The sequence below is a fragment of the Bubalus kerabau genome, chromosome 10 (genome assembly GCF_029407905.1).
Source record: "Bubalus kerabau isolate K-KA32 ecotype Philippines breed swamp buffalo chromosome 10, PCC_UOA_SB_1v2, whole genome shotgun sequence".
NCBI lineage: Eukaryota > Metazoa > Chordata > Mammalia > Artiodactyla > Bovidae > Bubalus > Bubalus kerabau.
In genome coordinates this window covers 73,706,724-73,722,663 of record NC_073633.1, presented here as the reverse complement: position 1 = coordinate 73,722,663, position 15,940 = coordinate 73,706,724, and the positions used below count along the sequence as shown (strand labels likewise).

Here is a 15,940-nt window from a genome sequence, read left to right as displayed (position 1 = left end):
ATGCCCATAGAAAAGTATTTCATTAACCTGGCAGAGAAACGGATATGGCAGTAAAATCTTTAGTCACAGGTATTAGAATTTAAAGACAAATCTCAAACATATGTCCGTATTTCTGCTTCTTTTATGATCCTGGAATCAATCCCTGCTTGAAACACATTGATAAATAATCAGCCAACAATGGTGATATCACTGAAATATGGATCCATCTTCATTAACAAACTTAAAGACTATTTGTGTCTATAACTATGGGGCAGGGCAGATAGAGGAGATGTAATTCCATTTGCACAGACTCGTCCACTGAGGAGCTAGACTGCAGCTGGATGCCTTTAACAATTAGGGAAGAACGGTGGCCATTTACACAGTTACATGAACAGTTTGATTGGTGATCATTTTATTGTGCCTTGAAGATTTTTAAGCACATGAAAAACATCAAAGAGACATATTTTAGCAGCTAGGTTTCGTATATTTTCTTCCTTTTTTTCCAACACCTTCAACATCTCTGAACAGTTTTAGACTTTTCTGAGTTTTAGATCACCCATGTTCCTCAAGGATAAAGAGAAGTTCCATAAGGGCATGAGAGAGACTCACAAAAAACCTCTTCTGAAATCTAGTTCAGGGAGACAGCTTACCTGAACAGCCTCCTTTGTTTGAATCTTGGCCCAGAGAACAGCTTCTAGAATGGAGCCAATGCAAGAATAATACTAAATGCCCCCAGCCGGCAGGTGGAACTGCCGTCCATGGCAATTTGTGCTTTGTGGGTATTCGCTAATGATGACCTTTGTTCATTGCTCTAACCAAAAGGATTATCATTCCCTTTGTCTTCACCGTCCTCCTTTGACTTTGCTGAGTCATTCCATGCTGTGTCATGGAACTCTGTGCTGCAGCAGGAGACTAAAATGTAGCTCTAAGTCCTTTGTGGCTGGCTGGCAGGTTACTTCATCTAGGGGCAGGCCGTTATACCCCAAAACCACAGTAGGAGTGGTGGTGGGGGGAAATCTATTGTCTGTTCATGGGGCTAGTCCAGATCTGAGGGTGATGTAGCTAAGAGTGGACTTCAGCCTCTTGAAGTGTTTGAGGGCTGTGAACTGTAGCCCCTGCCTTCTCCTGGTCGAGAAAGACTCCAGGTATCCATATTCCATCTCCAAATGCATCCTCCTCCCCAGAAAAGACTCCAAGTCTGCATGCTGTATCTTCAAGTGCACCTCCCCACACTCCCCAAGAAAAGGCTCCACATGTTTATATTGCATCTCCTCCCCTCCCTCCCCAAAGCTCCAGGTGTCCACGTTGCTTCAGAGTGACGGTTGTGGCAACCAGAGCCCCTCTGTGATCTGTTAGAGCTCAGAAAGAGAAGAAGGTAACTCTCCATCTCACACCTGTGCCCGGACTAATGATGTGGAGAGGAAGGAACTCCCAAAAGAATGGACCACACTCTCCCCAAAGGCAAGCATCCTCTTCTAAAGAGAACCTCTACTGGAGTCTATGTCAGGGTAAGGTAGTGGTTGAAAAAGTGATACATTTTTACACCTCCCTCCTGCTAAAGAGGAATTATCCTAAAGAGAACTTCTTGTTGCTAAGATGGGGCATTGGGTTGATTCAGGTGGGAGAATGCTAATTGGTAGGGGAGGGCCCCTAAATTATTCTACACAATAATAGGAAGGAAGAGACTAACAAAAACTATTGGAGGGGTGGGAGAACAGGGGAGAGAAGGAGATGACTAAGGTGGAGATTTTGATGAAGTTTTGCTGTGCTGTATGTGATGTAATCTCTTTTCCATCTTGACATGAAACACCTGCAAAATCTGCTATTTTATTGAAGATGGAGGAGTGGAATCTGAAGAAGGGCTCAGGCTTTGAGAAAGTGCCTATGAGTAATCCAGGACCACCAAACAGGCTAAGCCTGAGCCGGACAGAATAATACAATTAACAAAGGGTGAAGGATGCCACTTGGGTCCCTTGTTGCAGTGGCCAATGCCAAAGTAATTTTCAGGCGACAGGAACACTGTCAGATGAGAGACATCACAAAGCTCCTGGAGAAATGACCTCTCTCAACCACCTCTGCTACTCTGCCAGTGATCTGAGAGCAGAAGACCCTCTCAGGCTTAAAGCAACGTTTCACAGAAAGCGTTTGTCTTTATTAAGACAGTTTATTAGCTCTAAGGGCTTCTCTGGTGGCTCAGTGGTAAACAATCCACGTGCAGTGCAGGAGGCACGGGTTCGATCCCTGAGGTGGGAAAGTCCCCTGGAGAAGGAAATGGCAAATCACTCCAGTATTCTTGCCTGGAAAATCCCATGGACAGAGGAGCCTGGCCTGCTATAGTACATGGGGTTGCTAAGAGTCAGACATAACTTAGCAACTAAACAACAAAAATTATTAATAGCTCTAAGTGTGACTCAACTCAGATATTTGCTTAGTGGCTCTCTAAGTGTGGACCCTACATCATAACATCGGAATCACTAGGGAACTTGACAGAAGTTCCAATTCTCAGGCCTCACTCAGATCTACTGAATCAGACACTTGGGCAGTAGGTCCCAGTGACTTGGTTAAGCGGGTTCTCTGGGTGATTCCCTGACAAGTGGTAAGAACTCCTTATACAAAGATTCTCAGTGTTTGGTGGCACCTGGACCCCGAGTGGAACTCGTCAAATACAGAATCACAGAGTTGATGGCACAGACACCAGGGATGTGGCTGTAGGTCTGAGGTGAGCCTGGCACCCTAGGTTTAAGAAGCTGTGCAGATGGTTTGGATGCCTACCCAAGTCTGAGAACCACTAGTATAACGGGCTCCTGGAGGAAAGTCCCCTGGAGGAGGAAATGGCAACCCACACCAGTGTTCTTGCCTGGGAAATCCCATGGACAGAGGAGCCTGGCAGGCTACAGTCCATGGGGTCTCACAGAGTCGGACACAACTGAGAGACTGAGCAGCAAAATGGGCTAAGAAGAAATTGAGGCCTATAGTCTGAAATCACAAGCCAATGTTGCTGTCAAATTAAACAACTAATAAGTTACTAGGAAACAATCAAGGCCCTCCAGGTTAGGTACAGGAGCTTAGTTAATGTTTTTTATTAATATAGGATGCCCCGCAGCCCATGGAAAGTGGAAACTTTGGAGATCACACACAGGGAAGAATTCTTCATCCACCAACCCAAAGCTCCACCCAAGGAAGCTTGAGCAGCTTTGGGATGAGTGAGGGCCCCACGAGTGACCCAGAGACTCACTCGTGTTTCTCAGGCAAGAGCTATGGTCCAAGTTGTCCCTTCCAGATAGGGCCACACACTGTGTTTCTCCAGGCATGATCCAGAAGTCAATTGCTCAAAGAGGAGTCCTCAGAATCACCTTGGAGCTTTCATTAAACCAGTGCAGTTTTCCATTGCTGGGCCCCACCTGGTCTGCTGAATTGATTTGTGGGATTGGGGACCAAGAATCTAAATTCTTAAAAAGTATTTTGGGTGTCTCTTGTGCACATTCAAGTTTAAGAACCACTGATCCCCTAGTCTATAAAAATGAGTATAAAAAGTCTGGTTAGCATCAGTTACATTTTAGTAAAAGGCAGGGAGAAACCAGTAAAGTTCTAGGATCTAAGGCTGTGTGACCTGGGTGGAATAGCAAAGTGGATCCTTGTTTCACGTTCCCACCTTGGGAAGCACAAAGGATCATTGGCTGCCAGTGAGGTCACTTATGAATTGTTGGTTTCCATGTGTAGGCCATGCACTTAAAGCTTGAGATGTATTGTACAGTACTCTTAAGTATATTCAACTTAATATAGCTTTGTGGTAAGAGTGCTTGTCTGGTATTTAAAATATTGCCAACAGTGCTGAGAATGGAAGAAATTGTCTAGCCAGCAATATACCATAAAATGTCCTGGGGAATTTGCTCTGATATAGCTCTAAATATAAGATTTCCCATAAGATTAATTTCTTCATTTCTCATTCTTTTTGTTAATTCCATATTCTTGTGATGTCTAGTTGAAAAACCTCTTACATAATTAAATAGAGGTCAACAATTGCATATTTCGGGAACAGCAAGGAAGGAGTAGAATTAGGGAAGCTGCGAGATCCGCCTTCCATTCTGCAGAGGGTGTGAGAGGAAGAGGAGTCAGGAAGGTAAGCCTGTTCCAGGGAGACTCCAGGAGTGGCTAATGGGAGAAACTGACAAAGCATCTCCATGTTATTCCCTCAGGGGCCTTCAATTGTGCTGGGCATTCCACAGTTTAAATTTCTATCATGAATGACACTATTGTAACAGTGCATGTTCTAATATACATGTCTGTCCATATCCAAGGTTTCAGAAGTAACCATATGCCTTATACATATTGTTTCCCCTAAATATTTGCATTTCTACTTCTATAGTGTAGACATGTAATGTCTTTTTAAAAACCTATTCCCCCAAGTGCAGCTTCGTTAGAAGTCAGCTGGCCTTCTGACTAGCATTTCAGACTCTGATTATTACACCAAAATCCATTAAGCACATAAAATCTCTTATTGGAACCTCCAGTTAAACCTCAAGTCTCATAAAAGAGAATGGAGTGATTAGAGGAAAGTGATCTAACACTGTGCCAAATGTCAGGAATACTAATGCTGGGGATTTATGCAGTGCCTTTTGTCCAAGGAGCTAAAAGAATTTCCTAACCTCTGTCTAGTAGGATAGGTTTTGATTCCTATTTTGTTCATTAGTTGACCTTGCCTATGTCTAAGTTTCTCTACTTGTAAAATGTGGATAAGGAAAACTGCCTACCCCAACACCCAGAGATAATGGAGTAAATGCTTTACATAGTGTCAGGGGACAGTCATTGTTGCCCCAGTAGAAACCAAGGTATGGCTGTTCCTTTATCTTTAAGCACCTAGATCTTGTAGTGCATTCAGGGGAAACATTTAGGCCTAATAAGGTATTGGTCAGCATTTGTGCCCAGCAGGGCAAGAGTCCTCACATTTAACTGTGTCTAAGCATATTCAAAAGCAGAGCCATTACTTTGCCAACAAAGGTCCGTCTAGTCAAGGCTATGGTTTTTCCAGTGGTCATGTACGGATGTGAAAGTTGGACTGTGAAGAAAGCTGAGTGCCGAAAAATTGATGCTTTTGAACTGTGGTGTTGGAGAAGACTCTTGAGAGTCCCTTGGACTGCAAGGAGATCCAACCAGTCCATTCTAAAGGAGATCAGCCCTGGGAGTTCTTTGGAAGGAATGATGCTAAAGCTGAAACTCCAGTACTTTGGCCACCTTATGTGAAGAGTTGACTCATTGGAAAAGACTCTGATGCTGGGAGGGGTTGGGGGCAGGAGGAGAAGGGGACAACAGAGGATGAGATGGCAAGATGACATCACCGACTCAATGGACGTGAGTTTGAGTGAACTCCGGGAGTTGGTGTTAGACAGGGAGGCCTGGCGTGCTGCGATTCATGGGGTTGCAAAGAGTCAGACACGACTGAGCGACTGAACTGACTTACTGAACTGAAGGACCACCTAGAGATCCTGGTTAAAGTGCAGATTCTAGGGACTTGCCTTCAGAGATTTTTATTTAATGGTTTTGGATTGGGCTGAAGAAATGAATTCATCCAGAAATTATGTGTGCTAGACACTGTTAAACACACAAGGGGAGCAAGGGAACAGACAGACAGAAAGCTGCTCTTGGTGGATCTGCGTTTGTAACAGGCCTGCAGATGATGCTGAGATTGACACTCTCCCAAAGGCCACACCTTGAGCAGCAGTACATCTCAACTGGAGACAAGTCTCGTTTCTGCCATACTGATGGAAATTTAACACATTTCCAAACTCTGATTCTTCTTCTTCTCCACTGGTACCTACTCCTTGATCATAATCTTCTAGAATCTTCTTATTTAGGAACAATAGGCCCTTTTGGACGTTCTTAGCAAGCTTGCGTGCTATAAGTTTGTTGCTTAGAACTTACCATCATTTGCACTGATTTCTCAAGGGATCTCCTTAGACTCAACATCTTTAAGCAGAATCAGGAAACATGATTGTTCCAGGGACTCTGGTAACAGGAATGATCACAGATATGTCTGATTTGACCTCCTAGGGTCAGAAGACAACTCGATTTTGTCTAGTTCCAACCTAACCTAGGGGCTTCCCTGGTGGCTCAGACAGTAAAGAATCTGCCCTCAATGCAAGAGGTCCAGGTTTGAGTCCTAGATCAGGAAGATCCCCTGGAGAAGGGACTACCCACTCCAATATTCTTGCCTGGAGAATCCCAAAGACAGAGGAGCCTAGCAGGCTACAGTCCATGGGGTTGCAAAGAGTTGGACATGATTGAGCTAATAACACTTTCAACTTTTTTTTCAACCTAACCTAAGAGTTTACTTTGAATGGAAATTAGTCTTGGGCTGGACTTACTCCAAGTCATTTCATTTTCATTTCTATGTTATAGAATTTTGAAATGGGGAAAATTAGCTTTTATTAATGACCCACACTTCCTCTGGAATGAAGGCTCAATTCTGGAATGCAGTTGATTAATTTCTCTAAGTCCTTTGATGCATCAATAGTAAAGATGTATTGGCTTCTTAGCTGACCCAGACCAACAGAGCAAATGAAGCACAGATGGCATGGCACTGCACTTAAAAAATACTCTTTTTATGTGCAAATCTACCTTTAAAAAATCTGTTAAGATGTAGAGCTGAAGTATAAAAGATTCATTTCACTCTAGCAAACCTCAAGCGCCCAAAGCTGAGAACAAATGATTCCGTGAATAAACTAAAGGTAGAACAAAGCAACACGGGCTTCAAGACTTTGAGTCAGTGAAGGAAATGAGGACCTGAAAAATATCTAATAGGTTTCAGGTTCATTGAAAAATGTATCTAGGAAGATTTCTGAAGTAATATTTCATTTAGCTCGTATTTTATTTGTTATTTATGTCCCGCTTCCTTCCCCAAAGGATTTGGTCTGCCTTTTTTTCCGCTCCTTACCTGGCGTAAGATAACGTTGTAAAGGAAAAGCCGACATGATTGTCTTCATCTTTTCCCTCTTCTTACGTTGTTCAATCACTTAGGAATTTCAGACAGGATAAGGAAAGCACATTGCTTATCCAGTAATAAATTTTCCAACATCCAGTATAATCTCTGTCATTTTAATAGCTAATTTTTGTTCATCTTAGAGGCCTTCCCTGGCTCCCCAAAACTATGAGTCTTTGGATATATGTTATGTTTGTAACTGATGGCACAGGTAAATGCCTTGCTTTATTCCCATTTTTAAAAAAATTAACTGCAAAACTTTTAAAAAGAAGTCCACAATTGTGGGAAATGATTTTTCTTTTCCAAGTCCTTCAGGTCTCATCTCCTTGCACACGTGTTTTACATGTATCTATGCAACTGTTTCACTCATATTATAAATATTTTTTCATTGTTACACATTTTAACTTTAAAAGCTTAAAAGTTACCATTTTTAATGGTGACATAATAGTCCAAAGAGTTGTTCTTTCCTTATAACACAGGAAAAAGAAGGGAGATGTTTGAGCAGATGGCCATGACATAGTTCGGGAAATGAACTACACCACCGTTATTTATAGCGTCCTACAGCATTAATATTCCAGGGACAGAAGTTTCATATCAAAGAGCTTATTTACTGGGAGGGTTTATTTATCAGACATGCAGAAGATGAGAGCTGTCTTGGTCTCAATTTTGTTTCAAAACCCTTCTTTATTCATTTCCTGTATTAAGATCTTTCAATGGACAAGTTCTACAAAAAGTAGAGAGAACAGCGGAAATGAAGCAACTCACCCCTGCCTTCTGCACAGTGGCTGGGAGGTGAGGGTTTGGTGCTCTCTGACACCCTGACACAGACACGCCCCACTTCAGGGAAGCCACAGTGTAGAGAGCACAGCAAGGCAGCAGAGTGTCGTGACTACGAGTGAGTCCTCTGCAGTCAGACTTTGTCCTTGTGTTTGTGGACTTGAAACATTTTCATCCATAAACATGAGGGCATATTACTAGCACTTAACTCCCTAGAGTTGTTGTGGGGATTATATAGAGAACAGGACTGGGCACATGGTAAACATCATGTCAGTGTTCATTATTATCATTACTTTTCCACTCACTTTTGAAGGAGAGCAGAGCAGAGATCAAAGTGCTGGGTCACTAACCGGGCAGCCGCCACATCAATAATAGTAAAGGGCAAACTATCCAGGGCAACCCTGGCACCTTTATCTTGAATCAAGTTGTTCTACGAGAATTTTAACCCAGAGGTAACAGCTAAGACTTTGTGTGTACATTTTAAACTCAGAATTAAAGAAAAATCCTGGAAATTTAGCCTTAGTTTCAACTTCACACACTTTGAACAAAGACAGCATTTAGTTGGTTCAAGACTCTCGCATCACCTTTACTAGCTGCCATTTATTCATTACCTACTACGTGCCAAGATTCTATCAGCACCTCACATATCTCGTGTTCCCAACAATCTTACGGGATAGTGTTGTTGTTGTTATTATATGTCCCATTTTACAGATGTTGGAACTTGTGACCAGAAAGATAAAATGATTTGCCTAAAGCCTGTGGACTCAGAATTTGGAGTTTAAATTCAGTTCTGTATAATTCCATTTATTCTTTTTTCACTGCACCCAATCCTGTGCATTGTGATATGTACACAAGTCTGACGAGTCCAGGGGGGCTGGTGTTGCTGAGTAAGTAAACTGGTTAATGCCCACAGTTGCTCTGCTGAACTTTCAGTCTTCCCACACACCCTAGGCTCAATGCCAGCCCTAAAAATCTCCCTCCATCTCCCCACACCCACACCTGCATTTCAGACTCAGCATCTCTGCTCCTGACCCTGGCCTGCAAGGGATTCTCCATCCTGCTAATGAGAAGAGTTCTGTGCAGTTGACATAGAGATAATCAGATCAAGCCTGCTGGCTCTGGTCCTACCTGTCTATCACCTCCCTCTCTGTTCTCACGTCTGGTGACCTTCAGTTTCACCTATATCTCAGCAGCCCACTCTTATCTCTTTTTTTTGAAGAGTAGGCTTTGTGGTAGCAAAGGAGCATAATAGAGAGCCCCTCCTCTCATTTCTCCTTAATCCCTAGCTAGCATTGGGAACACAGATCCCTGATTACACTCAATGAAGTGAGAATACATAGACCAATCACGGGATGAAAGATAGGAGAAGGTGAAATGAGAGATAGGCAGATGACTCATACTAAGTTGCTTTCTGGAACTTCAGGCATAAGAGGCTGTCACTGAAGGCCCATGTTAAGGTCACAGGCTCAGTGTGAACTGCCATTAGGGGCTGAATTGTGTCCTCTCAAAATTCATGAAGGCCTAACCCCCAACCTCAGAATGTGACCTTATTTGGATACAGGGTCATCACAGATGTAACTAGATAAGAAGAGATCATACAAGAGTAGCCTAATTTGATGACTAGTCCCAGGTGGTTCAGGAGTAAAGAATCTGCCTGCCAATGCAGGAGACACAGGTTCAATTCTTGGGTCAGAAAAATCCCCTGGAGAAGGAAATGGCAACCCACTCCAGTATTCTTGCCTGGGAAATCCAATGGACAGAGGAGCCTGGTGGGCTACAGTCCATAGGATTGCAAAGAGTCGGACACAACTGAGCTACTGAGCAGGCAGCAACATGCAGCACGACCTATGAAAAGGGGAAATTTGGACACAGATGTGCTCTTAGATCACCATGTGACAATGACAGTAGAGATCAGGATGAGGCTGCTACAAGTCAGGGACCAAAGATCACCAGCAAACCACAAGAAACTAGGAGAGAGGCCTGGCACGGAGTTGTCCTCATAGCCCTGAGGAGGAGCCAACTCTGCAGACAGCTGGATTTGGACTTCTAGCCTCCAGGACTGTGCGGAAAGAAGGACTTGTTATGGCAGCCCTAGGAAACTACTAAGCTAGAGAGAGAACTGAAGGAGTCATCTGAAAGCTATTGCAAACCCCATTAATGGGTCAGGTGGGTGCTCTTGGAGTCAGGGTTGTGGGAGCACTGCCTGAACAGGCTACAGGTGTGGTTCACAGACAGCCTCGGTCCTTCCCTGAGGTTCTCTGGAGACAGTTCTAGGCTAGGACTAACTCACCCTCGCCAGATGCCACAGGCCCTACCTGCCTGTGGGGATGGAAGATGTTAGATTTTAATTAAGTACCGTGTTATCGCCACCGTAGGGATACTTTATGACTTTCATGGGCCTTTGGCACTTTGGTTATCATGAGCTCCTTCCTCCATTAAAAAAAAAAAAAAGGATAAAATATTTGTCAACGTCAGGGACTTCCCTGGCAGTCCAGTGGTTAAGACTTCATTCTCCAACACAAGGGGTGTAGGTTCAATCCCTGGCCAAGGAGTTAAGATACCACATGCATCATGGCCAAAAAAAATAAAAACATAACACAGAAGCAGTGTAGTAACAAATTCAATAAAGACTTTAAAAAAATATCCACACCAAAAAATCTTTTAAAAAATATTTGACAACTTCAGTGGTGTAAAGACAATTATAATCTATGCTGGATCCATCATTCTTTATTCCTTCCAACTATATTCATTTGCTTCATATTTTAAAAGAAATTATAATTGAAACATTTATCTTGGCCTAAAACCTTTAGGAGCCCCCAACACTTAGTCCCTGTTGAATAACTCAGTTCTTCTCCATGGATAAAATGAATGAGCCATTGGGAAATCAAAACCTCCCTTCACTGGAAGATGCTGCCATCAAGAAATGACCTTGGAGAGATCTGTGGACAAGTGTGTTATGTCTAAGCAATTTCTCCATTCTTTAAAAGTTATGCAGTCGCTGCCCAGGCTGCATTTCTGTGTCAATAAGTCCACAGTTTGTCTTATACTTTTCCTTTACCTCCAGATGAACCAAAAAATAAATACTCCCAGGTATAGACAGAGAGCTGTGCTACATATTAGCTGCTACCACCTGCAAGTGTGGGACCATAAATCCACATCCCCCCTCCACCAAGGCAGCCATTGTAGGCTGTCAGAACCATACATAAAACATGCCCTCTGCACTGTTTTATTGGACTTCCTGATTTACTGTACATACAGTCTCCAAGTTAAACACCAACAGAAGCACCTGAAAATATATTCTCCTGCAGCCCCTGTCTGAAAACCGCATTGCCCAAATAATGTCTGCCCATTCATCATTTCCTTCCTAATACCTGAGTGTCATTCTGGTAATTCATCCCTACAGCAGAGCCCCATGAAATCTGTGATCACAGAGAAGGGGAGGCAGATCTCCAGAGTGAAGGCCCAAGCATTTTAAAAGTGAGCATGTTTCAAAAATGAGACTAAGCAATTGGAACAGTTGGTATCTGACTCCCCTTCAGTGGGGCTTTTACTGACTTCTCTTAATGTAATATCTGAATCTATCTTTCTTTAATGCATACCTCCTAGCAATAGGGGCAGTGATAACAAATTGAATAAATAAACCCACACTAAATAGTTCTTCCTGGAGGCCATTAGGGAATGTCTGTGTTTATGCAGAATTCCAATTAGTCTCTGTGGAGGACCCAGGGGCACTGGCTTCTAGGCAATGACGATCCACTGGAACATAAGTATCAGCAGGCAGAAAGCAATCCCCAGACACAGGTTATCAGTATGAGAACGGGAGGGCCAGAGTGGAAGTGCTGCGGTGCTGCAGGCTGATCTGGGTTTGAACATCAGCTTTGAAACAACTACATGCTGACACCTTGAGTACCCAATTCCTTATCTACAAAATGAAGATAATGCCAATGGGGGTTAGTGCTGACTGAGAATTCAATTTCCACCCCCTCCTTGATTTTGTGTAGGTAGCTTCCTATCCAGGGCCAGCTTCATGGATGTGACCTGTGCAGTCACACAGGGCTTCATGCTCAGAGGGCTCCATGCGTGGTTACATGCTCTGCTATCACCATCTTCACATTCTTAGTAGTTGTATATTTGAATTTGTGACTTGTAAGTGAAGTCTGATGCGACAGTGGGAAGTGGAGCATGCATGTGAGCAGCGGAGATGCAACATTATCCACCACCCTATTCACAACTTCTGTGATTAAGGGTAATTCTGTCCTCCTTGGTGGTGAATGGTTCAGGCTAGGTATGCCACTCAAATCAGATCAATAAGAAGGTTTCTAGGGGCTTCTGGAAAAGTTCTGTCTCCTGCTTCCAGAACTGACTCTCTCTGTTCCATCTTTCTGCAAGAATAAGAATGAAGCCCCATATGCAAAGCAGGGCAGCATTAAGAGAATCACATAAAAACAGAGCTAGATCTTCTGGGCTAAGCAACCCGCATATTGGCTCTCCCTGTGGACTTCCAGGAATGTGAACCAACCATTCTATTGTTGCTAAATCCAGTTTCAAATGGATTTCCTGTAACTGGATTCTGAAAGCATACCAATACTTATCTTCTGACTGAGTGGACAGATGTGTACAGCGAAAAAGCAGAAGTCACCCCTGGCATTGGACCGGCTGACGAAAACCTTATGGGTCTTAAGGGAGGGGGTGATCTGGTGGGTGAAGAGCAGGGAAGAGGCCATCCTGGAAGGAAGGGGCACCAGGGTATATCCAAGGGTGTGAGGCAAACACAAGGGAACTGAGAGGGACACAGTTCCCTTAGTTGCAATGATTCATACAGGGACAGTGGGTACCATGGAGTAGCTGCTCTGGATTTTTGAGGGTCCAGGGTTTTCTTGAGGTGCTGCAGACCCTGTGCTAGAGAATAGTTCATAAATGCCTGGGTGGTCTGTGCAATCTATGGTCATGCAATCATGGTAAAATCTTCAGCACTACTTTCCTATCCCCTCATTTGGTCAAGCAAAGGCACTTGACCAAAGCATTAATAGCTCAGTTTTGGTATCCAACCATCTGGACTTGAAACCTACTAATAGTATCTCCTGGACAGGTTATTCTATCATTCTGTGTGAAATGAAGGCAGAATGAAGGTATAGGTAGTATCTACCTCTCCCTTTTTAATGAGGATTATGAGGTCATCCAGTGTTTGGCACTTGGCAAGAATTCCTTGGATGATCATCATCATTATTAATACTCCTTTAATTGCCCTATGGTCTTCCCTGGTGGCTCAGTGGTAAAGAATCTGCCTGCAATGCAGGAGACATGGGTTCAGTCCCTGGAGGGGAAGATCCCCTGGAGAAGGAAATGGCAACTTACTCCAGTATTGTTACCTGGGAAATCCCATGGATAGAGGAGCCTGGCAGGCTATAGTCCATGGGGTTGCAAAAGAGTTCAACAGGACTTAGTGACTAAACAACAACAACAATTGCCCTACATGGCTCCTTGCAAGGGATATAACCTTGGGGTCCCACAACCCCACAGGCTCCTCTCCTCTCCCTCATCTTTAAATGTTTGGAGCCTGCCATCAGTGACTGAAAACTCCTCTTCCACCTTCCTGGCACCTTCTACAATGCCTTCTGGGCACTGGACTCAGTGCGTCTGTTTCTGCCTCCCTGACGTTTAGGTTGGAGAAGGATGCTTGAGAGGCTCTTTTGACCAAGTTCAACAACAGCCAGGCAACCTCTCTGGCTATACCCAGTCATCAAGGGAATGTCCTGAGTGAACTGAGTCCTGGCCCACTTTGAATTTAGAGAAGAAAACCTAAAATTTACACAAGAAATGCTTATTTGACTGACTTTGCTTGATTTATAAGACTTTCTCAAATGAATAAAACATATTGTCACCATGCTGTAGTCGTTGTTCTGTTGCTAAGTTGTGTCCGACTCTTTGCTACCCCATGAACTGCAGCACATCTGGTTTCCCTGTCCTTCACTATCTTCCAGAGTTTATTCAAACTCATGTCCATTGAGTCAATGATGCTATCTAACCATCTCATCCTCTGCCACCCCATTATCCTCTTGCCCTTAATTTTTCCCAGCATCAGGGTCTTTTCCAATGAGTCAGCTCTTTGTATCAGGTAGCTAAAGTCTTGGAGCTTCAGCTTGAGCATCAGTCCCTCCATTGAATATTCAGGGTTGATTTCCTTTAGGATTGACTGGTTAGATCTCCTTGCAGTCTAAGAGATTTTCAAGAGTCTTTCCCAGTACCGCAATTCTAAAGCATCATTTCTTCGGTGCTCAGTCTTATCTATGATCCAACTCTCACATCTATCTGTACATGACTACTGGAAAAACCATAGCTTTGACCATATGGACCTTTGTTGGCAAAATGATATCTCTGCTTTTTAATACACTGTCTAGGTTTGTCATTGCTTTTATTCCAAGGAGCAAGCATCTTTTAATTTCATGGCTGTAGTCACCATCTGCAGTTATTTTGGAGCCCAAGAAAATAAAATCTGTCACTGCTTCCACTTTTTCCCCATCTATTTGCCATGAAGTGATGGGACTGGATGCTATGATCTTTTTTGAATGTTGAGTTTTAAACCAGCTCTTTCACTCTCCTCTTTCACACTCATCAAGAGGTCCTTTCTATTTTGTGGGATGCTGCCCAATTTGGTTATCCGCTTTCCCAGAGTGTATCTGGCTACATTTTGTTGTTTTTTTTTTTTCACTTGGTTACAGGAATCAGATATGACCCTATTAGGAACTGCATATTTTCTTTAGTTTATTCATTTATCAGATATTTATTTAATATGAATTACATGCCAGGTACAATTTGGTGAACTGCTTTATAGTTATCTTCATTCTATATATTATGTATGATATAACTGAAGATGTTACATGTATCATATATATTCTTTTGTATTTTCAAATACTTAGAATAAAACTTCAGAGGAAATATGCAATTTAAGCCACAGACTACCTTAAAAATATTCCTTCAAAACTTCAGCCAAGGATAGGACAGTTAGAAATTCATTTGATTTCTGACCTCTGGATTACTCTAATCCTTCTGAGGTTGATGTAGGAATGTAGTTCCACTCAACACATCATTACTACTAATATTTACAGCTTGCTTTCTAAAAGTAAACAAATCAGGCAAAATCAGAAAAATTCAACACCACCATGTTCCAAACTTTCCATGAATCTTTTTTATCATGACATGATGATAAAAACAAATAAAAATTCATGGATATAGTTCAATACCAGAAGATGATTTTGAATCTGACATATACAAAGTTTTAAAAATTCTTTTTTAATGAATATGCAGAATTAATCATGCTCTATGTCTGGGCACAAAAATCCTGTATGTTATCAATTATTTGAAACACACAGTACACATAGCCAACAAACACATAGAACCTGCCAATGTTGTTGGTAAGATTATGGGGATGGGGAGAGATTGCTTGCAGATGTTATGTTAATTAAAGGACAAAATGACTCATCTACCACAGCATCTCTGTCAGGCTACCAGGCCTTTTTCTGCTTGGCTCTGAGTTGATATGGAGTTAGAAAGCGGATGAGTCTGGCTCCAGTCAGTTTCCATGTAGAGCAGATCTTGAGGAGGAAGTTCTGGCAGGCTGAATTGCAGCTTCTCATCTGGCTAATTCTCCATCACATGTAGGTTTGGATGGGGATGCACAGGATTGCCTTCTCCCACATGTATGTGGGTAAGGTTGGGGGTCAGGACCAGGCTGGACTGGAGTCTGTAGAAGCAGTCCATTAACAAGAGTGAACAGGGCTGGGAAGAGAGGCAGAGCTGGGGAGGAGGGGGCATTCTGAACTCCCTTTGCCGTTGTCTTGCTTTGTCCTGCATAATTTGCTGTAGCATTAACTCCATATAGGATGCAGCTTGGCCACCAATATTGTCAGCTCTGCTTGCAAGATTTGAGTGCAGTTTAGGCTAAGTTTCTCTTTGGTACATTTCTGAGGGCCAAAAATCAGACATGATGTATAAACCCTTTCTGATAACTTCTGAGACATAGATCATAACATAGATTGAACATATGTTAAAAAAGTGATGCTTCTCATGCATCCAGTCTTTACTTATGAGAAAGTGACACCTTTGTCACTTTTCTATGGGCTTATGTTCCCTAGTGGTGGTGACAATCATTCTGTCAACTGATGCAACTCAAAGATGAAGATGAACACAAGAATAGAAAAAAATTCTAAA

General features: G+C 42.8%; 1 long non-coding RNA gene across 2 annotated transcripts in view; it reads left to right on the top strand.

Moving 5' to 3' along the window:
* Positions 1 to 13,709, top strand: part of LOC129621574 (uncharacterized) — a 63,812-nt gene extending 50,103 nt beyond the window's left edge. The window contains exons 3-4 of one of the 2 annotated variants that reach the window (XR_008699457.1): positions 1,270 to 1,487; positions 13,395 to 13,709. This is a non-coding gene — a long non-coding RNA (uncharacterized LOC129621574). Of the gene's footprint in view, positions 1 to 1,269; positions 1,488 to 3,070; positions 3,890 to 13,394 lie in introns of those variants that run through there. The other variant, XR_008699455.1, reaches the window with a different exon arrangement.
* The last annotated feature ends 2,231 nt before the right edge of the window (positions 13,710 to 15,940 follow it).